Source organism: Aythya marila (genome assembly GCF_965140915.1).
Source record: "Aythya marila genome assembly, chromosome: 2".
In the NCBI taxonomy this organism is placed as follows: domain Eukaryota; kingdom Metazoa; phylum Chordata; class Aves; order Anseriformes; family Anatidae; genus Aythya; species Aythya marila.
Genome location: NC_139043.1, coordinates 84,669,345 through 84,697,024, shown reverse-complemented (window position 1 = coordinate 84,697,024; position 27,680 = coordinate 84,669,345). Strand labels below are relative to the sequence as shown.

General features: G+C 39.3%; 1 protein-coding gene across 7 annotated transcripts in view; it reads right to left on the bottom strand.

The window, feature by feature from the left end:
• Window positions 1-27,680, bottom strand: part of SEMA5A (semaphorin 5A) — a 340,995-nt gene that overhangs the window by 301,036 nt on the left and 12,279 nt on the right. Inside the window, exon 1 of one of the 7 annotated variants that reach the window (XM_082753181.1) lies at window positions 4,703-4,749. The exons of the other annotated variants lie outside the window; for them this stretch is intronic. The gene's annotated coding sequence lies outside the window, so the exon portion shown is untranslated. Of the gene's footprint in view, window positions 1-4,702; window positions 4,750-27,680 lie in introns of those variants that run through there. 7 annotated transcript variants of the gene reach the window in all.

Sequence of the window (27,680 nt, the reverse complement as noted above, 5' to 3'; positions counted from 1 at the left end):
GACCAGCTTTACTTAGAATCCCAGTGACATTACAGACGGCAAGAACTTCCAACAGTACATTTTGGCAAAGGCTTTCCTCCTAAGTCTATGCATGAGGCTGAAAAGCACTTCAAAGAATGGAAGTGAAAATTGCTTGATTCATCAAAACAGATACTTCTGTTGTTTTATTTTTTCACATAAGTTAAAAAGCTTGTTTTTAGAACAGTTTTATCAATGATAAAAAGATACTGATTTTCACCTTCATGAATCACACTTGTCACACAGCTGCCAAATATAAAAAAAATCTTTAAAGAAATACTATACTTCTGAGGGTGTAAAAATAAACTCACACAGAGTGAGAATTCCTCAGTATACCTCACCTATATGCAACTACTTTTGTAGTACCTGCTGGCATATATTCAGTTCACCCTTATTTCATGCAATACATGTACGCATTGTATCGTGTGGAGTCACAAGGGCACCTGAAGGTTTGGTGAAGAAACTGGTAAGATAACTTGAGCAGTAAATTTTGAAGGAAATAAATCAGAAAAGAAGGATGATGTCTTAAAAATTAATAGGACTTAAACAGAATGGTTAACACAAGAAAGGACAACATTTTGCAACACATCTCTGTGGGGAGAAAAACAAACAAACAAAAAAGCTATGCGGAAAGCTACACTACCTCTTTGGAAACATAAAGGAATGGCTAAATTAAAGTATTAAAATGTGTTATTGATGAGAAGTTACAAGCACCACGGAGTTGGTGCAAGAAGAACTTGACAGGCCAAGGATACTCATCACAAACTGAGAGCAACTTCTCACCAATAGCTTCTGTTGGGCCGCTGTTCTAAGCATCAGTAGAAGTGGTAAAGAATGTTATATTTAGAATAAGAAAAGGATCTTAAATGATATTAGCACATCACAACAAGGATTAGATATATGGCTTCGATGACTTTTTCCATTCTCAGACTTACAGAAAAAAACTAAGAGGAAATGGAAATCAAAAGGGCTTACATTTCCTATGGTTTTATCAAAGTTTTTCTCTCATAGCAAGGTTTAATAAAACAGGGTTGGGGTGGTTTTCTTTGAACTTTTTGACAGATGTTGAAAGAATTAAATAAGCATGAAGCAGTTCTTGGTAAATATACATATATAAATTTAATATATATATGTTATTATTTGGTTGTTGGTTGTTGCTTCCTTTCTGAAGCTAACTTGGGGATGAAGGGAAAGGAGAAAGCTTCAAGTTTGTCATACTTACTCCTGAGCAATGACATGCAATTTTTCTTAAAAGAAATTTAATTCAAGTTGATTTAGCAATGAGTTAAGGAAATATCTGTGTATTTTTAAAGGCTTTAACGAAGACACCACTCTTAGCCTTTCTTTGGATAAGAGGCTGCGAGAGAAGTAGCTGAGAAGCATGTTTAGTACCTCCTTATCACTGCATCTCCAAAATTAGTATCTGCTCTTAGAGAAACCTCAAGAACTCTGGTTTCCTTCAAGTGCCCTGCCATCCCGCACATGACAGACAATGCCTGCACAGAGCATTTAAGAGGAGGCAGGGCAAAGGTGTCACCAGCAGCATAAGAAGTCAGGGTACAGAACATGTAGGTATATGCATGCTGTATCTCCTGCTAGATACAAGAAGAACTGTGCCTGTGGAAACGGGATTTCCCTAGGGTTAGCCAAAGACAGGAGCAATTTTACTTGGCCACACTTGGCTCCCCCTACTGAGCTCACAGGCATGGACACAAAAGCATTTGTTACCTCCCGCAGTCCTTAGGTCAGAGCCCAAATGCAGCATTGCACATCTCAAATTCTGAAGGCTGAACTGCAGCTTAATAATCCTACAGTAACAATAATGTTATGGTACATAACGATTTTACTGGGCTATTCCTCACTTACTGATTTATGAGGCAAAGGTGACCTATTCAGCCCTCTGGAAAAACACAGAAACTTCATAGGAAGCATTTTTTTTTTTTTTTAATATAAAAATAAAAAAATAAAAAAAGGCAGAGGTTTCATCTGCAGATAAATAAATAACAGGATAGGGAAAATGTATGGGATGTGATGCTCCATTAGCAGACATCACATCTGTTACTCATATTTTAATATCTTCACTGTCACCCTGAAGCATACCACGTGCAATTAAGAGGAAATTGCAGTGCAATTTTTTAAGTAACTTATTGTCAACAGGCACACAGCACTAAGCCAAATTCATATCACTAAATCAATTCAGCACCAGTTTGAAAAGTTTTGATTAATCCTCAATTCATTGCTCTGCTATTATAATGTGTTATTAAATGCACCCACCACTTTAAGACTCCCTCATTTCATTTGTAATTATAGTAAATATTGATTGCATGGGTGGCCTGGAGACAGCTCCAAAATGTGCAAGCACAGTCCCTGGAGACAGAGTTTAGCGACAGGACTCTCTTGTGACTGTCATTCAGACACACTCAGAAGAGATATAAAAAGTCACAATATTAATATACTGGTTAAAATGCATACCTGCTTGAATTTTGCTCTGTTAAGCACAGCAATTTGTTACAGTACACATGTTTCTAAAAGTCTTAATCAATTTTATCTTTAAATGTTGTTGCAGAAACTTTCCTAAAGCTGTTCTGGGGATGCTCTGAAAAGAAAAGCACAGTCTCAAAGCCCACCTGAGAGCACTGGCCTCCATTTTTTTTTTTTTTTCCTCACTAGTTATTTTATAAAAACAAAACAAAACAAAACAACACAACACATTCAGCAGAGGCCTTCACCAGTTCAGTAAAAACTTAGCACTTCTAAACAGAGCATCTAACTACACCTTTCTTCCAACATCTGCTCCTGCTGATGCAGGAAGGCCAATTCAACAGTCCTCCCTCTCTTTTATATCACACCCCTTCAGCTAAGCAGAGTCCCAGGCCCTCCCTCTGAGACCTACTATGCACCCTGTTCCTAAAAGGCACAGATACTCAAAGCTTCCTCACTTTCTTCTCACTAAGGGGAAGCCCAGCAGAGCTTCCTCACATACAGGCTTGTGTCTCCAGGCCACCTGCTCCCGTTAGAGCTGCAACTAGATAAGCATGCTGTCCAGCAAGTTCCCCTCCACCATAACCAAGCAGATACACTGCAGATTTAATCACACTCTTTCACACACTTCAATAAAGAATTTGAAAAGCTTAATTTTAATTCAAACACATAGGTAGAACAGTCCTGTGAAGCATAATCGGCTTTGTTCTAAAATTATCTTGTGTAAACACGCTGTGTACACCTCCTGGCTAGCCATTTAGAGTGATGCTGGTCTAGCTACAGGCTACAGCTTGGTTTCATTTAAAGGCACCACCAACACCTGGCAGAGGATTCAGTCACACCTCGAACCCAGTTCCATTAGAAAATTTTGCAGAGTACAAATGTTACATGAGTACATGCTAAACCAATATATTAAAAAATGGACCTAAAACAGACATTGAAAAGGTCAACATGAAACACAAATGAATTCATCCACAAGTAGCACCTCATTACATGGAAGTGCCATCAGTACCACTTGTGATTTTATTGCCATCAGAACATAATCATTTTCCCCTAACATTCTTACCTAGCTGTATACATTCTGTTAGAAGCCATGGAGGCAACATTACACAAGTTGATTAAATAGCACCAATAAATATTCCCAGGCACTGGAAATTTCATTATCGTAATGTTTGTTAGAATGACCCCCAGCCCAGTTTTCAGAGCTGACTATCATTCATCCCAACTCCTCCTGCATATGCTCCAGGAGCCAGAAGTAACTGGGAAATACCACATGCAGACAGCCTGCATGCCAGCCCCCTTTCTGAATGCTGGAAAGTTTAGCAGTGAAGGCTGTTTTGTGTCATTTGGCTTCAGTGTCAGACAGCTGTCCTGAATTTACCCGTAGATACGCACTCAAAGATTAATATTTTGTAAAAAACTCCATTAAAAAGAAAGCAGAAGTCCACATTTTACTTAAAATAGAGAAGAAAACCTCAGTGGAATTTTACATTGACCAGTTTGCTTCAATATTTTGTTATTTTTTCTTGATATACTAAAGCACCGTTTGCAGCATTGCAAATTGTTCTCCCTCTTGCAGGCAACCATGGTATAATAAAATGGCTAGAATTTGAACAAGGAGGTTGGGCAATAATCAAATTAATTTTTTGCTGTCGGTCTCTATTTTCATTACAAAGATTTCACCTATGAACAAAATTTCTTTTGCTCTTCCTCCATGTATACTAGATTCAGAATGAAATAGAAGCATGTGCATACATCATATGTTAATAAAACTATGGCCAGGTGGTATGTGTGTGTACACACAACAGCTAACATGAGTTACCATAATGCACCTACAGATCAAACTTGGCTGTACTGCAAGCTTATAAAATACAGTACATGCAAATAGAAAAATCTAATTAGATTTTTTGGAACTTTTCTCTTGTTTAAGTACCTGAATAAAGCAGCCAAATCTCCAGAAGTACTCAGTAATAAGTGGATTACATTTTTTTTTTTTTTTGCAGGCACTGCTGGATACTGAGAACTTTCAGACAAGGCAAAGCAGAGTCAGTGTGTGATCACTTTTGCCATCTGGTGCAACAGCAATTAGCTCAACAGTGAATAATAATTATTACAACAGAAATCAAAACTATAATGCTGGTATAAACACTGGCTAACATTGCTTGTTAGGACGCTGTCAATATTTGGCACAGGACTCACTCACCTTAGCGTCCAGTTCAGGTTGTAGAAATTTGCCGTAGCTGAAAAAACAAAATGATCTTGGGATCTTGGTGAAGTAAGGATAATCCCTGAGGCATTACAGTGCAATCAGTCAACAGATTTTTGTGAGCTTGATTTTTTTTTTCCCTTATCATTCATTATTTACACATCATCTTTATAAAATTCTAAAGGAATATAGAAAGCATGACAGAGTTTCTTATTTGAACTCATTTTCTCTTCTTTTTCATTATTTTATTTATTCCCCCTCTACCACATATGCTCCTCTTTATCCTCTTCCCTCTTTATTTCTCCCTCTCCTCCCCTCCTGCCTGTGCTTTGCTGGAGCCCATGGGATTTCACTGCTTGCTTACAAGGCTGTCTGACACCTCACACAGCAAGATCCTGTTTTCACCCACTTGGATTGCAGCCTCTCATGGGTACTGCAGAATAAATACTTTGGGATAGCTTCAGCTGAAGATTTCAGTTGCTGTCTGGACCAAAGTTATGGCAAATACAAGGTCTTGTTCACAGCAAACTACTTTGAAGACTATTCTCTGAGTTACTCCATGGCTTTTGGTGACAGGGAGTGGAGGGGATACTAGAAGTCTTCCTTTTGCCGAATTCCACATAGCTTTGCTGTATGGTCAACCAAGGCAGCAAAGCTGAACAAAGAGCTTATTGATGCTGGCATGGTGGGACCCATACCTCCTTCACCTTCACTTTTTCTGCCACTCAGAGTCAACTGTGATGCTTCCCAAGCCAGTTATGAGCTACAGAAGAATGGTCTCATTTTGGGGTGAGTAAGCTCACCAGCCATGCAAAGCAGCTCAGAGAATAACCAAAAACACAGTTAGACCAAAGACTGCCCTTCCAGTGGCAGCAAGCATGGAAACAATCCTAGGGCATCATGTCAGACTGCACCTTGAGTCAGGCTGGAGGAGAAGTGAAATCCATTTCCACAAAATCACAAGAGACCACCTAGAGCCTAACATCTGCAACACTGTCTGACTTCAGTATGTTGGATACGGACACAATATTATCATGATTCTGCCAATTTGGTTTCTTTCCATTCTGGAACACAGACCTAAGATCTTTTTCTTCCAGGTAACTCTAAGTGTTAAAGGGTTAAACCTCAGCACCTAAGACTGAATGTTGACTGAAACTTATTAAACTACCAAGCAGCTCTTTAGTAAACACAGAAGAATTGCTGCCACTTACAGTGCTTTCTGCGTGGAGTATTATGAATAACTTTTAAATGGAAATGAGAAAACAGAAAACCTATTAACATTCTTCACGGAGACTTTCCATTCTTTGTTAATCACATATTTTGACACCTTGCATTGAACAAGTAACATTTGCGCTCCCTTCCCTTAAGATGCTTATCTTTATGTACCTTGTTACACAGCGATATTAATAGCAAGCACGTCACCTCAGCTTTTTAGTGCTTAAGAGGGGAAAAAGAAAACTGCAGGTGCAGGACAAGCATTTTAAGTTACACAAGTCACTTGTGTGGCAACCTCCAGTCCTGGCCACAACCCAGCCCTTGGGCTAAGGACTGATTTGCTCGTCATTTGCTAGTGAAGACAAAAATGTCTAGAGTGATTGAGTGCTATCTATTATACTGTTTTTTTTTCCTCATGTCAGTACATTTTCATTTCACAGTGCAATGAAATCTTACCCCCACCCTCGAACTCCAGCTACTTTGGGAGATCTACTCTTTGCCAGGTATACAGCCCAGCCCTGGGAACAAACACAGCCTGTCCAAACCCATTGATGCCTTTTGCTCTTGCAGACCAGCCCTTCCAACTCCCTGAAGCCCAGCTGGTTCATCTATCAACATGTGAAAGGGTGTGAACTTACTACTGCTCCAGAAAGCAATAAGTAGTATAACCATTAAATGCCACATTTTATTTCTGAAAGTTTCCAGATCCTTTTGCTTGAAATGGAGTAGGCTGCTCTTTTCCAACTAAGATCTATTCTTTCTCCACATACCTCTCTCTTCAGGCTGAAGTACAGATGCTATTGGAAAAACAGCCATATTATAAATCACACTCTTCAACACCTGCAATTGGCCAGACTGGTTACACACATCCATTGGAGATGACTAACTGGAGGAAACAAGTCCCTAGATCCAGCTGTGCTGGGGAGGACAGTAAGAGAGGATTGAAAGAGAGACAGAGTTGTACTAGCAGTGACTCCCCCTAGACACCTAAGGCAAAAAGGAAGCTGCTTAGTGAGAAAGGGAGAGGGTTAGGGAGGGAAATGGTTCAGTTAGAGGGGGAAGAGGGAAGGGGGAGAGGTATGACCAGAGAACTACTCACGCCTGCAAAACAGCAGTCATTTGACCTGAAATCCAAATTCTTTGGGCTGGTTGAGGAGACTGGCATAGCCACATAAGGCTAAGGAGGAAAAACAGAAAGAAAAAACAGGATTTTCTGGTCTGTTAGGCCTGGAATAAAAGGAAGTGGAGGATGTAGACAAAAACCTTGTCAATGAACAGGAGGTGGAGTAGAAGAGAAACTGAAAATTTGGCCCGCAATTCTTCAGGAGGAAGAGGTTGGGACTGAATGACAGAGAGAACAGATGTTTTTGCAAAGAAAAAATGGGCTGGCTAGGTGAGCAATAAAAAGTAGCACTGGAGGGGGACAAGCAAGACCAGGGGAAGCTGAAGGAGCAGAACATATTTCTGGTCTTTACAGCTGACAAACAAAAATACAGCCTGTGACCAGTATAGCAAAACCATTATAAACACTACATTGGAAACCAACATTTCCAACCGCCACCTTTCCCCTCCTTCGCACAGACCCCTGAAATTCTGGCCATGTTTTGATCTATTCCAAAGCTGGTTCACTCCGCAGTAAATCAGTTCCCTAGCATGCCCTCTAACAACTCAAGCAAGGGTGGTGTGCATTATATGTCAAATCACCAACAATGACCCAAATCATACACTTTTCACACAAACACATGATGCCTTTCTTTTAGTGGATATTTCAAGCCTGCTGGACTTAAATAATAATACGTTTTTCATAAAGGTAGGATTCTTTTTTTTTTTTTCCAGAAAGATGTGAAGATATGAGGAAAAAGAATAGAGAGTTTCATGACTACTGCAGTCACCTTTGACATTGGAAAATAGTCCTTTATTTTAATTTTTTTCTTTTATCCCAAATCTTGTAATAAGTCTAAATATGTTACTTAGAGAAATCACATGACTAGAAATCATAAGGGTTTCAAAACCAAGATAATACAGAGATGCCAATAAGCAAACAGAGTCAGAAAACCCTGATTGAAAACAAAGTAATCAAGAGTTTTTTGGTTTTTTTTTTTAAAACCTTATCTAGATTTTTTTTTTAATTATTCGTGACAGTGAACAATATGACCTGGCACTAGGAAAACATTCCTCTGGCATGGAATATGTTTTCACGTTCATTCTGCAGATACTTCAAAAACCCTCCTTAAAAAGTCTCTAGAGTTATGTACAATTTTCCATCTTATTAAGTTAGTTTACTTTCAGTATTCTTTAAGATAATCCTTGATTATCTATTCTTCTTTCATATAATCTTTCATTTAGTAGCTACATAATCATCAACTGCATACAGTTTCTATGATTATTTCACACAATTTTTCTGTTGTATTTCTATTAGTCTTTGCTAACTGTGGTGCTCAAAATATCATACAAAATATCAAAAATAATAAAGTCATAAAACAGTATGACCTAAGGAAATTTCTAAATTTAGAGAGTTCTTGTAAAGCTTGGAAAGCAGACTAGAGGCTGCAGAAAAGTAACTTACATGTTTTAAACTGAAATTCAGACTGATTTGGGTTAAAATCTAATGCTGACAACACGGTTTGGAAAAGCATATACAAATCTGAAATGCAACAGACGAAACAAATCCAGGTCTGTAACGGCACGCCCCATTCCGATCCAATATCAAAACTGGCAGAGCTGCCTGCGCACACATGCACTCAGTAGACAGATGGGAAGGAGCATCCCTCTTGTCACTGCCAACTCCCAATTGGAATGGGAAGCTGGCCCTGGATTTATCAAGGAAGTGGATGGAGAACAATAACAGAGCCCTGTGTCAACTGTACACTAAAATATCAGGTGAGAAATAACGGGAAACACAGTCCTCTGAACTGGGGAAGAGCACATATTTCCAGCCTGGAAGTGGCAGGCAAAACACAATCCCCTGCTTCTTCTTCTATTCCCCATCCATAAAATGCATACCAAATTCTTCAGATTACAGGCCTGCAACAGATAGCAGCACTCATTACATTTAAACACCCCCCCCCCCTTCCCCCAAATGAAGGAAGGAAGAAAGGAAATAGTATTTGATCAGTTCTGAAAGATAACTCTGTCCCACCCACTAGGACTAAAGAAATCTGGATCTAAAAAGGTAAAATTTCAGTTATAAAGCAGAAACAAAATCAGGATTACTGAGAATTTGGTATCAAAACTGCTGCAAAAAAAAAATAATTATTACAAAAGATGAACGAGAGGAAAGCAATAGTGCAAGAAATCTTCAATTTCCTTGCCCTAACATCCATCCCCAATTAAAGCTGAAGTATCAAAATCCATAGAGCATCCTCTTTCTCCATGTGAGGAACGGGAGGGAGTTATAATTATCATTGCCAACATCAGAACTTCCAACCAAGCAGAACAAACTTCTAAATCTGAAGCTCCCCCAGGTTCTTATGCACAGCTACAAAGCAAAGATAATCAAGGAAAAGAGGCTGACCCCATACACATATTGGTTCTATTCCTCCTCCCACAACAAAAGCAACAAAGAAATTTAGAAGTTTTAAAAACTACATAAAAATAAGGGGAAAAAAAATGAACTTTGAAATTGTTGAACTGTTAAATTTAGGTAGCTGATAAAAAGGGTAAAAAGATACCAGCCTCTCATCTTAGGTAAGGATTTCTTTTTTTTTTTTTTTTTTTCCTTTAATAACAAGTAATAAATAAATAAGGACAACAACAGCAAAACAATAATAATATATACCTTTCAACATCCAAGGTTTAATTCATTAAGGCAGCAGCCAACCAAAAAAGATTTTTTGATTGTGAAGCTCATGGTCTGCAAGCATCACATTTGACAGAAAAGAGACCCCCCTAGAATCAGAAGATGCCATCCAGCTATTGTCATCACCTCTGCCCACATGCTGGAGCAGGAACAGGCCCTCACAGTCCTATGCTGGGAAGGGAGCATGGACTGTAACATGCCACCTAGCAGAAGGAACTGCTACCCAGTTTTTGCAATCAGTATTAAGAAACTGCATTTTATTTGCTGACCTGGTCAAGCCCTTTGACTAAATTTCTTTGGATATTGAAATAAAGGTCTGGTGCTAGAAGGGACTGGGTCACAGTTTAATCTTGTAACTGGGATCAGATTTCCTCACTACAGAGAATGCTGCCCATTAATCTGTGGTTTTCAGCCCCAGCTAACAGACATTTAGAAATTACCAAAGCTATTTAGAGGCATATGTATTAAAAAATAGCTTCTTTCCTCTACAGTTGCAAATACATGCTAGATTTTCTAAATGACAGAGCAGCAGCTAAAGTTTCTGATTATCAAGGGAACACAGAACCTGCTTAACAGCAAGCAGGTCTGATTAACGTCTGCACCCTCATGACTTCAACACCCCTTCTTTCAAAAGGATCGACCTTTAATTTCTGATAAAGTTTGCTTCCAAGCTTCTGAAACCAGCAGAGAAGATACCATTGCTGATAAGAACAAATTCCATTTGTATTCTCAAGAATATTAGAACTGCCCTAGAGGAGGGTAACTAAGTACAAAAAATGTCAATTTTGCTTCTTTTACTATCCCATTTGAAGGGTCAAAGGAATTTGGTGGCCTGCCACTGATTAAGTTACCACAACAAGTGTTCCTTTTTGCAATAAACCTAAGAGTGCAGCCAGTCAACAGAAGTGAAATGTTCCAGGGCAGAAAAGCACGTCTGAGTAGGGAGCAGTGACCCTTGCAGAGCTCAAGCTGACCACAAGTACTTCAGATTCCTGCTTCCATTCCTAGTTACTCTGCCACCACTGGTCTGTCACCTGCTGCTGTTGTGTTTTGTGCTCCAGCCCAGCAGCCAAGGCTCGAAGCTCCTTCAGTTCTGCTCAGCAGCCTGTTGCTGCTGCTCTGACATTTCCAGCACCTCCCCACTTCCACTCCACACTCCCCTACAGCCAGAGGGGCTGGGGGGGGGGGGAGGGGCAGGGGGGTGGTTCTCTGCAGGTAGGTGCTGACTTTGACAGCAGCGGGGCTTGCAGAGGAGATAACGATGGGGTTGCTTGGGGTCAGTCCTGTATCTCCTCATTCAGCTATGATTAACAAGTCGCTTAGGCTAACTTCCCACGAGTGCTTCCTATGTTTTCTGAGTATCCAGCTCACAAGTGGGATGTGAATTAAACTATCACGAAGCAGATATAAAAACTGTGGATTAGATTTTCCAGCTTTAAAGTTAACTATGAGCTCTCTAACTTGCATACTCTTGATTTTGGCTTTCATCCATACCCCATTTTTGAAGTGCTGCAGTAACAAAAACAGTAATTGAGCACAAAAAGCCTTAAATGCTGTTAAAGGTTCCAAACAGCATATGGGTTTAGGCATGTAGGTAGAGCAGAAAAAGTGAACAGTCTAAAATTCTAACCAAGAAGCCCATTTCACCACCTGCCAAAGAAACGAAAGACATATGTGACAAAGAGCACATCTGTGCCACCAGTTGCAGAATGGCTTATACCTCATGATCTTCAAGCTGGCCAACATGTCCAAAGGAAGGAGGGGAAAAAAAAAAAAGGTGGTGTTAACTTAAGTCTGGCACTGCGCTGCACTAAAAAGTTGCATTGCTTTCAGGTTGGAGCCAGCTCCCAGTCAGCCAGTTTCAACCACAAACACAAGCTTACTTCTGCCTTTAAGAGAGCTGTATGAGCACATTCAGAATAAAATGAGATGTACAACAGGACACTAAGGAAGGAAGAAGTTGTTTCGCTGTGCTTCTGATCATACAAAAATATATTTTTAAATACCAGAGTGAGTTCAATGCAGATGCACAAAATGTAAGTGTTAATAATTTGGCAGGGTAGTTCTGGGAGCCTTAACAAACTGCTCTCAACCTCAACATTATAGTAGTTCAAGTGAACAATTTGGATACTTTTCTGCACTCATATTTCTACCGTCTAACCACTTCAGATGAATTTTTGAGAGGGCTTAATCATGCTAACACAATTAAATCTAAGTGAATTTACAGAATCACAGAATGGTTTGGGTTGGAAGGGGCCTTAAACATAATCTAATTCCAGCCCCCTGCCATGAGCAGGGACATCTCCCACCAGACCAGGTTGCCCAAAGCCCCATTCAGCCTGGCCTTGAATACCTCCAGGGATGGGGCATCCACAGCTTCTCTGGGCAGCCTGTGCCAGTGCCTCACCACCCTCTCAGTGAAGAATTTCCTCCTTATATCTAATCTAAACCTACTGTCTTTTAGTTTAAAGCCATTACTCCTTGTCCTGTCACTCCACTCCCTGACACAGAGTCCTTCCCCAGCTTTCCTGGAGGCCCTGTTTAGGTACTGGAAGGCCACTATGAGGTCTCCCCAGAGCCTTTTCTTCTCCAGGCTGAACAACCCCAATTCCCTCAGCCTGTCTTTGTGGGAGAGGTGCTTCTGTCCCCTCATTGTCATGGCCCTCCTCTGGACTCACTCTAATAGTCTTTCTTGTTCTGGGAGCCCCAGTCCTGAACCCAGGGCTCCAGGTGGGGTCTCATGAGAGCAGGATAGAAGGAGACAATCACCTCCCCTCTCCTGCTGGCCATGCTGCTTTTGATACAGCCCAGAATACGGTTGGCTTTCTGGGCTGCAAGCACACATTGCTGACTCATGTTGAGCATCTCATCAAACAATACCCCCAGGTCCTTCTCAGGGCTGCTCTCAGTCCATTCTCTGCACAGTTGTATTTGTGCTTGGGATTGTCCTGGCCCAGATGCAGGACTTTGCTCTTGGTCGTGTTGAACCTTATGAGGTTTTCACAGGCACACCTCTCAAGCCTGTCCAGGTCCGTCTGGATGGCATCCTTTCCCTCCTGCGTGTCGACCACACCATGCAGCTTGGTGTCATCTGCAAACTTGATGAGGGCACATTTGACCCCACTGCCCATGTTACCGACAAAGATGTTAAACAGTGGCAGCCCCAACACTGACCCCTGAGGAACACCACTCATTACTTATCTCCACCTGGACATTGCACTATGGACCCACACTAGTTATTCAAAGATGGGTAGTGCCCAGAAAGGTAATTCAGGAGACACTGTGAATGTATTCCATACTTAAACAAGTTGCACTGTTTCATGTAAGCTGTGTAACAAAAGAACACACATGGCCATTCTGGGTTTAAAATAATTTAAACTTACACATGCAATGCATCAAAGCAACCTGAAACATGTTTCTTTGGCTGAGTAATTTAGGGGCATTCAACAGAGCACCAAATTTCAGAACAGCATGAAAAAAGAGATCAATGCCAACTAGTGAAGAAATTATTAACATATGCAGTGGACAGCTCTAGCAATGTAGCTCAAACTGCTAAAACTGCAGCATTATAAGAAGAAAGCAGATGGTATTTGATGTCAAAAATAAATGAAAGCAACATATATGCCTTGCTGAAAAAAAAGCCCACATTAGCTTATAATTTGTTTAGCAACCAATTAGGTTCTGTACTTTGCAAACAGAGAATTTACTATCAAAATATAAGTTTATAAGTGCACAAATCAATGCTAAAACTATGTTTGTTAAAAAGTAGCCTCCATCTCAAAAATTTCACATGCCTTTTCACTGAAGCTGGGGAATAGTTCCATACACACCAAAAGAGATAGCAGCCAAGGCTTGAAGCTGAGCAATACAATTCCTCTAGCCCATTAAGAAATAGAGAACAGCATCTTACAAAGCTTTAGAGAAAAAGAAAGGCTTCTATCAACATCCTCCCTCATATACAGATGAATACAAAGAACAGACAACATCCCATTGCTGAGGGTAGAGTAGAGAGAGTTATAGGACTTTGGAATAAATTAGATAAAGTAATGAGTTGAAAAACTAAATATTCTATATTCTATTAGTTATTCTATAATTTCAACTAATTATTCTATATTCTTAGGAAAACAAAACCACAAAAAAAAAAAAAAAAGAAAAGAAAAAAGAAAAGAAAAAATACTTAAGCATGTAGTTTTTATTCCAAAATACTATCTTCCACATTTCCAAGCATTCCAAGGCTAAAAATCTGTTTTCTATAAGGGTGCTATTCAATCTGTAATTAAGCTTGCAAGCATGAAAAAGGTCAGTGGTCTTTTCCTCTCTATCTTAAAATATGGGAAAGTAGTTAGCTTTGATGCAAGCTTCTCCTCATTTCTTTTATCAGTATCATTCACTGTTTCTAATACAAAGCAGATGATAACAGCACAATTCTGAATAACACAAAATAGTTAGGTATGTTATTTTCACCACCTGTTCTTTACAAAAGAAGCAGAGAATATTTAATCCTACTCTAATTTTTCCATTTTACACTGCAGCTAATCTTGTTCTGCAGTTGACACATAATTTATGTGACTTAAAGCAAATAATGCTAAAGATATAGCCAAAAAAGTGTTACTCCTCTCATGTCAGGAAACTCATACTGAGGTCTCTACACATAAGCCTAAAAGCCAGGACTTGAGCTCCCCATAGAAAGGAGCTCCTAGCACCAGCCCTTTTCCTACACAATTGACTGACATCAGTTGCAACGCTGTGCTGATCTGCACAAAACTCAGCATCACAAGTGCAGATTGCTCAGCACACCCAGCTCCTACTGCAGACAAGTCAGGCTACCCTAGACACCCCTACAAGCTCTGATAAGGACCTCCCCACACTCCTTCAATAACATAAGTTTAGCATAAAATTAAATATACCACAATACTTGGGTCCAAGAACAATTTTACTGGTCCCTATTAAATCTTTGTGTCAATTGTACCACCAAGAGAAAAACAAAAACAACAACAACAAATGATATTGTTGTTATAGTTTCCAGATAAGACTTTCATGTCAGGAAGGATGAAGTGAACAGAGTCATCCGTCCCTTCTTGAAAAGAAGGGACAGAGTCATCTGTCCCTTCTTCATTTCTGACCCTTCTTGAAAATCGGCAAATGTTGTGCCGATTTTCAAGAAGGGTCAGAAAGAAGACCCTAGCAATTACAGGCCTGTTAGTCTCACGTCAGTGCCTGGTAAAATCATGGAGAAGATGGTTCTTGAACTTATTGAGGCGCACCTGGGGGACAAAGCAGTCATTGGTCCCAGCCAGCATGGGTTTGTGAAGGGTAGGTCCTGCCTAACTAACCTGATTTCCTTTTATGATAAGATTACCCGTATGGTGGACCAAGGGAAACCAGCTGATGTGATTTTTTTGGACTTCAGCAAGGCTTTTGACACGGTTTCCCATAGGATCCTACTGGACAAAATGTCCACCATACAGCTAAATAAAAACATCATACGATGGGTGAGCAATTGGCTAACGGGCAGGGCCCAAAGGGTTATGGTAAATGGGGCTGCGTCAGGCTGGCGGGCGGTCACCAGTGGGGTCCCTCAAGGCTCCATTTTAGGGCCGGTACTTTTCAATATTTTTATAAACGATCTGGATGTAGGAATAGAAGGTATTTTGAGCAAGTTTGATGATGACACCAAACTTGGAGGAGTTGTGGACTCGAATGAGGGTGGAAAGGCCTTGCAGAGGGACCTGGATAGGTTGGAGAGCTGTGCAATCACCAACCGCATGAAGTTCAATAAGAGCAAGTGCCGGGTCCTGCACCTGGGACGGGGAAACCCTGGCTGCACGTACAGACTGGGCGATGAGACGCTGGAGAGCAGCCTAGAAGAGAGGGATCTGGGGGTCGTGGTAGACAGCAAGTTGAATATGAGCCAGCAGTGTGCCCTGGCAGCCAGGAGGGCCAATCGTGTCCTGGGGTGCATCAAGCACGGCATCGCTAGTAGGTCAAGGGAGGTGATTGTCCCGCTCTACTCTGCGCTGGTGCGGCCTCACCTCGAGTACTGTGTGCAGTTCTGGGCACCACAGTATAAAAAGGACATGAAACTGTTGGAGAGTGTCCAGAGGAGGGCTACGAAGATGGTGAAAGGCCTGGAGGGGAAGACGTACAAAGAACGGCTGAGGTCACTGGGCCTGTTCAGCCTGGAGAAGAGGAGGCTGAGGGGAGACCTCATCACAGTCTACAACTTCCTCGTAAGGGGGTGTCGAGAGGCAGGAGACCTTTTCTCCATTAACACTAGTGACAGGACCCGCGGGAACGGGGTTAAGCTGAGGCAGGGGAAATTTAGGCTGGACGTCAGGAGCGGGTTCTTCACAGAGAGGGTGGTTGCACACTGGAACAGGCTCCCCAGGGAAGTGGTCACTGCACCGAGCCTGTCTGAATTTAAGAAGAGATTGGACTGTGCACTTAGTCACATGGTCTGAACTTTTGGGTAGACCTGTGCGGTGTCAAGAGTTGGACTTGATGATCCTTAAGGGTCCCTTCCAACTCAGGATATTCTGTGATTCTATGATCTCTAAGGCTATTTGCTACTTATACACCTAGTAAAGCTGTACTTTTATTTGAGAAGCTTCATTACAAAATTGACCGAGAGCAAAATAAGTCTGAGAAATTTATTAAGTAACTTACTCCATTGTAGATTTGATTATAAGTTATTATTTTTCCTCTAGAAGACAGAACTATCCATATTTTTTCATGTTAATTTTATAAGACGAACTCAGATCATTCAAAAAACTCCCTTAACTTACTGTCCAACTATACACTTTGCTCTAAGTGCAAATACTGATATTCATTATTCAGCACTAAAAAATCACGTATGAAGATAATAAACATAAAAGAACTTTTTAACAATTTAGGAACACCTACACACTGCTAGTGACATTGTACACGTACTATAGACAATAACACCAATAGAGTTTATGAAAATAATTGCACGTGCAAGAATTTCAGAACTAGGCCAAAGATACTAAAAAAAAATATAACATGGTTGAATAATGCATAAATATTCAAAAAGAAACTTTCCTTTCATTTTCAAATAGATCCAAAGTTGACCTTACTACTTCTATCCCACACAGTTGGGATCATATTTTATTGTAAGGCAGTCAACTCATTATTCTTACAAGTCGCTGTCTGGTGCTTTAATCCTCAATTAGTCCTTCAAGGGAACTATTTCCAGAGTAAAATATTTGTCCCAGCTCTCTGCTTTATCAGCAGCAGGCTCATGCAGTAACACGAAGCTACCATCTGAAACTTATCATCGTAGCATAGAATACGTGCAAAGGCCTCCTGGAAGTTGGGCCACTTCCATCCTACAGGCCGCAGCACAAGATTGCAAAGTTTTTGCTGCCACACCTAAGTCAAAAAAGAAGCTAACACAGAGGGTTGGGAACATCATAAACATATATTGCCACAAAATACATATAAATGTATTATGGTCAAAAAATATTACAGTCTCTAAAGACACAAGCTCCCAAATAGACTCCCATTGCTGTAGCAACGCTCTCACTGCTATGGCAATGTGGCAGGAACATGTCATGCAGGGCACGGCCTACGCTGGCCGTATGTTGGGCAGGCATGGGGGGGCCCTGCCTGTCCACTGAGAGTGTGGCTGCTCAAAGGCTACACTGAAAACCTTCACTAGAAACGCTCAGAGCTGACAAAACATCAGCTGTATGTGCACAACCAGATAGTGAGTACAGTGTCCAAAGCCTCCTGCCTATCAGTGTCTGCGTGGATGCAGCCTCAGTTAGTTATGGTTGGTGGTTATCACCACGTCTTGATTGCTTACATAAAACACCCATGATTGGAACCCAAATTTGTGTCACTAAATCCATCAGCTGAACTGGGCACCAGCACTGACAGCTTCAGTACAGGAAAAAAAAAAAAAAAAAAAATCACAACAAACACTTTGCTTCTGAATAAACTGACAATATCTACAAGTACCTGTGCGTGTCTCTGAAGGAAATCACACAGTACAAATAAGGTTTCCTTATAAAACAAAGGAAGTGATGAAAAGTATTCTGAAACTTAATCTTGGTTTACGCTGTGTCCTCATGGTGATCTACTGGATGCTAATGCTAAATCACTCTTTTAATAGCATCTGCAGGTTATGTTCCAGGACAAGTGCCAGTAGCTAATGGTCCTCCCATTATTGATTCTTCCTAGATGGGATGAAAACTTATTTTCCTGGTCTTGACACATGAAGGCCCTGTCTTGCTTATTACAAATATATATGTATACAAGTAGCTTGGTTAGCAGAAGGCGTTTAAGAGGATGCCTTAGCTGGTGTGGATTTGTTTTTAACCACAAAAATAATTTTTCTGTATTTAAAGAAATGGAAATAGGCAATACAACACAGATGTACAGATGAAATGTATGAGGTTAGCAGGCAAAAAATAAAAAAATAAAAAAGATAGCATGCACATCATGACCCCTTTGCCAGACACTTATTTTCCACCATTTCCTTGCCAACAATAGGACTGACCAGCTCAGATCACAAGCCAGAATACATTCAAACATCCCAGTGGGTGCTCAGGCCAAGACACATGAAACTGTGTTTGTTCTGTATCAAGAACCATGGGCCATACAAGTTAAACGGATTAGAAAAATCACAAAGAACTAATTGTGAGGATTTTCAAAGACATAAGACATTTTAGGTGGCAAATTAAAGGGCGTCTCATCTCAGTATCTAGACAATTTTAGACAGCATGAAAAATCCCTCTCCCTGCATGATAGTGAAGTAGGAACTCTGAACCAGGGTATCATTTTCCACCCCCAGTATCAATGATGAAGTGATAATAATGAAAGAAACACAATCTAAAGATCGCAGTTAGCTTCAAAGAGGTATTTAACAGAAGTGTTACATGCCCTATTCTCATGCTATTTGCCAGCATTTTTAAAATATATTCTGAAGCAACAGATATATACCTAGAAGCACCATTTTGTGTACCCGTTAGAGAACAAATACAATTCATCATACTCTCCTTTGTTACTGGGGTAAAATAAAGATATCCTTGAGTCTAAAGTCTTACCAAGTAATAATACGATCTGATTAACAGATGTAAACCTTTCACCTTTCAATTATACAATAAATTCTGACCACTTCACAAAACTTATTAAGCCTGTCATATCCATGTCCTTACATAACATAAAATGCATGTTCAGTACAGAACCAATTATCTTTGACTGATGGAGGAGGCATTCTTTTTTCCTTTACTTCCCCCCCAACCCCTCCCTTTCTTTTCATACCTGCCAAGCCCTCTTATCTGAGGTCTTTCTACTACAAAAATAGTGAAAAGCGAATAATGAATATCAAAATATCAATATCAAATTTCAAACACAACTACCGTTTTGTGTTAATTTTCTAGAGAATATTTCTGTCAACTACTGGAAGTCATGAAGAACACACAGTTTCTGCGGTTCAGATACTCCATAAAACATGCTACAAGATGCCAAATAAAACAAATATGATTGGAACAGATGGGGCTGACCTCAGAGTGTGCTACTTAGGCCTCAGAAAAATACATTGAGAAAGACACTCAGGTCACATAACAACAGAATTTTACAAGATCTTCACTAGTCCTAACCACCTTACATTTGGTGATTCTGCAACAGTGACAACAAATAAGTAACACTCACCCAGGTCACAGTAAGCAACCAAATGGACACTGGAAAATACTAAAGGGGAAGGATAGTAGGTGTTTAATAATCTCTTCCCATGTATTCAAATGCTTGTCCAAAAGACCACTTTAGAAGAAAGATAGCCTGGAGAAACAATTTTTGTTCTCTGTTCTGCTAAGCTTGTTTGCAAAAGAGCTGGAACCATCAGCTTTGTGCAAATAATGAACATCATGCCGCATCTATGGGAGAGTGACTACATTTACTTTCAACGCAGTTAAAACACAAATATCCATGAGTTATTTGGCAAACAGAATACATTTTCTTTCACTACTGGGTATCAAATGTCAAAGAGATCCCATGGAGCCAAAACAATGAAAACTAATAATAAAACAAAGTCTACTAATGTCATCAAGAGCAGAAGGATCTAAAGATAAACTCAGATGACATGATCATATACAAAAGTCAAACTATTTCCACGCAAAAGTTTTTTTTTTTTTTTTTTTTTAGTTTGTTTGTTGTTGTTGTTGTTTTTTTAATTGTTTTTTGGGTTTTGTTTTGTTCGGGAGGCGGGGGGGGGAGGGGGGAGGAGAGGGATAAATATATCTCTGTTCAGGGAAGTGGAAGCTTTCAAATGTGCAGATGTTTGTGATTGCACACTAGCAGCCTGCTGGGAACCATTACTGCTGTTGAGAGCAAAGCTATTCAATCATCTATAAGTCACTGTTCAACACTGTTGCCCTCAGTCAAGGAGGTGATTAATGGAGTCCAGCAATGACATGGACTACACCCTGCCCATGCAAGCTCTTTGATTTTAATTCAGTTAAGCTATTGAAGTAAACAAACCAATTTGGGTGTTCAGCTAGCTCTGTCTCATTAAAAAATATTTGACTAGACTAGTGGTAAAAGATTATTGCACGTCCTCAAATTCAGTTTGGCATTCTGTAATCGTAGCAGCAATTACATTTATAAAAACTTAACAGTGGCAGAAAATGTTCAACCTTTCATCAGGGATTTTCATGTGCAATGAAATTAATACTTTCTAATCACCACAGTACAGCAAACATGCTCCTGTATGTTTCAATGAGGCCAGCAGTAAGTACAGTCACAAGGCAACAGTCTCAGCCAGAATTTGCAAATTTTATATTCAAAACACTACAGCTCTCTGCCCCTCTCAGCTAGGATTTCTGCAAGCCTCAACAACAGAAGTCCTCAAGAACACCACAGAGTCTGGTGTTAGACTGTACATGGCATTTCATGCAGGGACAAGTTTTACTTGCCTCTGGTTCTACAATTGAGATGGTGAGTCCAGATGTAGCAAGTCACGTTATCAGGGCTCAGGAATTATGCCTCTTTATTTAAATGCCCAGTGCCCCATAATGATCTGAGCATACTTTAAGTACAAAACATGAAATCACAACACCTGTGAACAATAGCAACATTATCTTTGTGTTCTATGTACATTCATCAAAAAGAGAATACTACCACAGGGGGCACAGAGAGAAGACCAGTTGTTCATGCCAAGAGATGAACTTCGGAAAGCTGACAGCAAAACCACTGCATGAGAAGCACTGGAGGGAGCATCACCCCAGCCATGACCTGTTGACCACTTGAATTCCTTTTAAAGTGCTGCAACAGCATCATATTTTATATCTGTTTAAGGCATTGGGCAGTCCCACGGCACCCAGACCTGGCTGCAGCCCTGGCAGAGGCACTCTGCAGCCTTGCAGCATGCCTGCACCACCATCCTGGGTTATCCCATAGAGACAAAAACAGGCAGCGATAATACTGTCACACAGTACAGAAATGTAAAATAATAATAATAATAATGAAGTTAAGTGTCTTAATATAAAGTGGAGCTGACAGCATGCCATCTTTAGAAAATAATTTAGAAAATATCATTGTCCACATATTTCACAATACATCAAAGGTTGCTTTCAGGCCTTCAAGACAGTTACCCAAGTCTCATTTTTCATCACATTCTTCATGACAAATTAATACCAGCCTTCTGTATCTTATGACTGAGAATAACGTATGCTTCCCACACATCCCAGTCAGCCTCTTCGCTCTTAATTCACTCCAAATCCATTTCCTAACACCCTTCTACTTCCTGATCACTTATCTCAATACCGATCCCTTTTTCTCTCTCACACGTGACTTTTTAGCATGTATTCTACACATATCCACAGCGCTATAACACATAAACTTTGTAAAACCTACTTAAATGCACACAACACAAGATAGTAGAGAGAATTACTTTCCTTTGGCTGCATGAAACAATCATTATCCAGAAAGCATACTAAAAAATATAGTTTCCATGCTAACAAAGAAATAACATTCTCTATATACAGAGTTCTGATTGGCACTTCAGTCTCCTGGTACCACAGGACATCTTAGTAGAAGATGTTACCATCTGGTAAATTCTCAGCAAATGAATGATCTATAAGATCAAAAATGACAAAATGACTTGCACACGGCATACACATGAACATGGGAGAGCCAACCATCCTCAGGCTGCAAAATTCAATACATGATATCTGTACTATCTAAATCTCCTTTTATCTTACTTTTAATGCTAATCTGTCAATATTCAACTCCCTGGCCACGTGTATAATGCAAAGAAACTTGCAAGTTTCTAAGGAAAAATAACCATACATTTCCAGCAAGAAGTATATTTATGTTGCTTTGGTTCCAAAAGCAAAGTGAAATATGAGAAAATTGTATTGACTTGCTAATGTATTACAAAAAGCATTTACATTTTTAGTAGGCTTCCTTTTTAGCTTTTAAATTTTACTAAAAAAAAGTTGTCCTACTTTCTGGTCTATTAAAAGAATTCTTCACTTCTTCATTTTAATTATCTTCTCTTTAGCCTTTCTTCACTTCTTAGTATGACAGGAAATTATTACTCCTTATGGAGAATGTTCTTTGATAAATAGAGAGGACCACTACTTTAAAGCTGCATTTAATTCCTCTTACTTCCTCAGTCTGAATCAGTTTGCCATTGAGCACTTACTCTTTTGAAGGAGTTTTGTACATAAATCAAATTTCAAGAATCAAACTCACATTATTAACTGTTGCCATAAAAGTCGAACCTCACTGTGAACTGAAGCAATAGATGCTGAAATCTAAAAATCTGAAGCCATTAATGGATTTGTGTGTAACTTCCATTACAATTTTCTTATGTGACCTCTACAAAACATCACTTGGTTTAAAGCAAAGGACAAAGTAAATCAGACACACAGACTTCTAGCACAGCCTTCTTTAACTTTGTTAAAACTGTTCTTACTGCTAGCAGATGCAGCTTCTTAAAATGCCATTCAGACTGAAGGTTTGTCAGATAAAAATCTTCTCCAGTCTGTTACCCATCCACAAAAGTTGATACATTTCATTGTTTTCAATTATGTTTTGTGGAAAGTGGATAAGGGTGATCTGACAGTGTCAAGATAACGGAAAAGTGTTTAAAAATGAATAAATGTTGTTAATGATTTCTACGTCTGATAACTAAAATTGGAATTTTAGCTTCCTAACAAAGCCAGGAAACTGCACAGAACTCAGTAAGGCATCAGATAAAAATAAAAGCTCCCTACTGCTCAATAACCATCCTGAAATTAAAAAAGCAGAAGGAGAAACTGTTTTCTGAAGACAATCCAGGTGTTAATCATACAAGAAAATATCTTAAATCATAGCTTGCTCTTCTCTCCACTGTGTGGTTTTGGTTGTTTGTTTATTTGCTTTGTTTTAAACAAAAGCTCACCTTTTCTCCCAGCAGCGTTTACATTTAGGTAAGACAGCGATTTCTTACATCATCCCATGTTTTCAAATGTCTGTCATGCTGCTTGTCAAACCGTCCTAAAACGGCACATCAAAAAGATCTAGTCATGTTTTCTACTTCCTATGCAAGGCTGCAGAAGTCACCTAAACAAGTAACATGAAGGAGTTTTTCCACATCTAAAGCAACTTTGTCTACAACCAGTGTCAGAACTGACAGCAGTATGGGAATAATTTATTTCTATGAAGTTTAAGTCCTTGATTAAAGGACTGAGCCATCCCAGCAACAGATGTGGCTCGTTTGCAGAGATGAGCCCAAAACAGCAACACTTCACTCCTGCAAGATGCCTCTACTGGGAAGCCCAAGAGCTGAGGGGCAGGGGGAAGGATTGGGCCCAGAATTCAACTTTGCCTCCAAAAGGTTATCCACCAGCCTTTAATCTAAGCCACCATTGAAGAAAGCATTAAATTGGTCATTTTCACTTTTTTTTTTTCTTGCAAGCCTTAGAAGACAATCAGAAATTTTTGAACAGAAAGACTAGAGCAACCAAAGCCTTTCTGGTCAGCTTTTAAATGTTTTTAAATTGTTTAGGTTGCCACCCAGAGGAGTTCTAAAACACAAGGGGAGTTTTAGGTTGAATGTTAGGAAGAACTTCTTTACCAAAAGGGTTGTTAGACATTGGAACGGGCTGCCCAGGGAAGTGGTGGAGTCACCATCCCTGGAGGTCTTTAAAAGACGTTTAGATGTAGAGCTTAGGGATATGGTTTAGTGGAGGACTGTTAGTGTTAGGTCAGAGGTTGGACTCGATGATCTTGAGGTCTCTTCCAACCTAGAAATTCCGTGATTCTGTGAAAATTAAAATAAATAAATAAATAAATCCAGACTTGCTTACACTATCAGGTTTATGTTTACTGAGCTGTAGGGCTTCCATTTACATAAACTCATAGGGCATTTGAAACTGAGTATTTCATAGAAAAAGAGGAACCAGAGAAGCTCTTCTTCCCAGCTCACCCTTTTGTTATGTGGTAGAAAAGGAAAGTTACACCTGCTGGCTAGCATTATACTTCCAAATCACTTCCTCTTCCCCAAGGGATGCTTTATGAAGACAGAAGAAGGAAAAAAGAGAGCACTGTCCTGACGCCCTGCATTCTAAAAAACTATATGACAATGCCAAGAGAGAGAAAAATGAGATCACCAGAATACTCACCTTTATTAAACACATTTTTTCTCTGCTTTCAAAACACAAGTCCCCATCACATCCTATCACTGTTTCAAAGTCTGCCAATGGCCTACTTTGGCAAATAAACAGAAAGAGGCCCTGACACCTATCTTTGGACAAATTACACTTCTGCCTTACCCACTGAACCTGTTTTACCACTACATCTGTACTAATAAAGAGGTTTCTCTTTTCTGTAACAGTGAAAGTTACATCTAAAAAATTCAACCTCTTCATGCCACCACTATATAGACTCTTAGAAGTAAAACTACATGAAAATTTTTATATAATTTAAGGATGTAGAAAATTTTTTTTATCCCTCAAGAAGTTGTTAAAATTCTTACAACTATTAAATAACAAAGAACTATAAGAACCTACACTTAAAAGTGTGAGCAAAGCAATAAAGATCTGCAGACAAATCTGAAAACACAGAACAGAAATCTCGTGCCTTATTTAAAAGCCTGGTATTATAATTTAAAAAAAAAAAAAAAAAAAGTATAAGATTTATTGAGATATTCTGATTGAATTGCAAAAGGTAGGTGATTTATAGTTAAAATATTACAACAAAAACAAAAAAAGAAAAATAAACACTGATTTTCTAGATGTTCTCTAAGAGAATATCAAGAGTTCTGTTGCCTCTCCTGCATCCCCCTCCACACACACATATGTATATATATTGAGAGAGGGTGGAGCACTCTCTAAGGAGGGGGTGAAGGAGGAGACACACACCTGTACTCAATAAACAAACCATAAGGAAATCCCATCTTATTTGTTCAGGTCATTCCAAAAAATTTTAAAGAAACTTACTGCCTAGAATCCATAAAAAGTCTTTGTCCCTGTGTCTTCCAAGAAAGGTGCAGTAGAGCGCAAGACAATGGAACAACATACAAACAAACAAAAAGCCAGTACAGAGTTTCCCCATAAAACTAATCTGAACCTAATGTAGCTTGCACAAACATTCAAACAATTAATCAAAACAAAACACCCAAGTTCTCTTTTCCCTCAAGCCTTACTTTCCCCTAATACAGGTAACAGCACTTTTCCCCAAGCTTATTTGGCCTAAGTCTATTGTAATGCTACAACAATAAAATACTATGATGTGAAACAAATGGCTCACAACCCTGATGATCGAGTTCATGTTTATATGTTATCAGAAATACACTGGGATTTACTTCTACTCCTGGCTGCAGCCTGCTGGAATTCTGCCCCTGGCTTCCATTCACACAGGACTGGAACTCACCATGCGAAACCTCACTGGCCTTTGAAACACACTGCACGTTTTGATGCCACGTGAAGAACAACAGTAATAACAGTAAGTCAGCCTTGCATAAAACCATAAAACACTTAAAATAAATACATTAAGATCTGATTGAGTAATTGAGAGTGTGAATACTATTTAGTGCTTGTGACCACCAGCAGTATCATATCCAGGATACAACGCTAATTTTAGATTGCTGGATGAACGCCACCATAGGATGTGCTATTTATACTAAGTTTTGACGTGTCCATCCCATGGCACATCTCCACTTCTAAAGTGGCACTGTAAAGTTATTAAAGTTTCCAGTTACCACTTGGCTCAAAACTGCAAACTACTACAAAGCTCTTTCACAAAACTCTTCTGCATATTCTATTTACACACAATAGAACTTATGAATAAAGCCAAAATAAATATCTGAGAGGAGTGTAATTAGCACAGGACAGTTGTGATTCTTGTCCCCTGCACTGAAGTCCTTCTCACTAAAACCCAAAATAACAATATTTAGTATCATAGAATCATTAAGGTTGGAAAAGATCTCTGTGTATTGTTGCAACTTTCAGTTCAATGCACAAAATAAATAAATAAATAATAAAAAAAAAAACCTACACACATACAGAAATAGCTTCCACCTTACAGGGAGACTATTCCAGTAGCATACACTATACAGAACACAGCTACTTCTACCTTATTGAGTGAGAGTCTTAAATGCAATAAAGAAACATGGTGATAAATGTATCACTATATTTCACATAACAACATGGATGTTGTTATCATCAACATTTGTCACGTTGCAATTTAGACCCATAAATCACTGAGTACATTGGACAATACAGTTTTGTGTAAGAGTTTATACTACAGAGCTGCTGTCTGCTTTCCCAAGAAGACAACACTAACCAAGGTATGTGAGCAGCAAGTTTGCATAAAAGCTTTATCAATTAAGATTTAAGATTTCTGTACCTCTACTTGCATGCACTTTTTCCCTTTCCTGACACATTTCAATGGGTAGACAGACTGTACAGCAAGTTGTATTCTATTATAATAGATTAATACATTTTTAATCACAGCGATTTAAATGCGAGTATGGTATTTGGCATACAACCTGAAGCAAATAATAAGACGTATCTTCTGTCAAAATCTCCAGTGAAGACAATCCCAATAGTTACAAAGAAATGTCAGCCAGAAACAGTTGCATGAAGCATGAAAGCTCATGAGAAGGAAAAAGTCTTTATTTATTAAATTAAAGGCCACTTTTTCCATTCTAATACTTCTGCTCTGTTTTTGTGGATTTTCTCAGGTATGCTTAATTAAACCCAGTCATCAACACCAACTTTGTTCAAAAGAGCAATTAATGAATACGGCAGAGAAGCAGCTTAGCCCTGGAGGAGTCTCTGACATTTGTTCACCGTAAAGACTGTTCATTAATTGCTCCCTTTGTTCTAAGCCTCTTAATGATATTTTTGACACAGCACTACAACTCATTGTGACTTATTCTTCACAGCTAGAGACATCTGCACTATGTTAAGTTAATAAAACTACCTTTGAAAGATTTTCTAAATGATATTTAAAGACACAGGGTGGGAGGGGGAAGGTCTGGACATGCTGACAGTGGAATAAAAAAAGCTATACTGCAATTTTTACTATTATCTACAATTATGCTTTGTATTATAGATAATTAAAGCAAACATTGTGTGTTCTATATTTACCATAATTAATAAATATCAGGCAGAAGTCCACAATGCTATCTCAGCCTACTTAAACTGTGACCCTATACCAAACAGAACCATAACATTTCATAGGTCTTCTGCTGATAGTAAGCTCACAGGTGACTGAGGACTGGCTAATCAATTACTTTAGTAAAAACAACAAACAATTGCTTTTTTTTTTTTTTTTCCCTTCTCTCTCTCTCTCTCTCTCTCTCCAAGAATAGAATATTTAGAGTCTGGCCCTGGGTTACAAAGGAACTACGCTGAACTAAAGATCTCTCTCCAAGAGCTAAAAAGTTATTGCCGTTTCACACTGACTTCTAGAACCCAAAACAGGTAACAAATGCCATCCCATAAATCA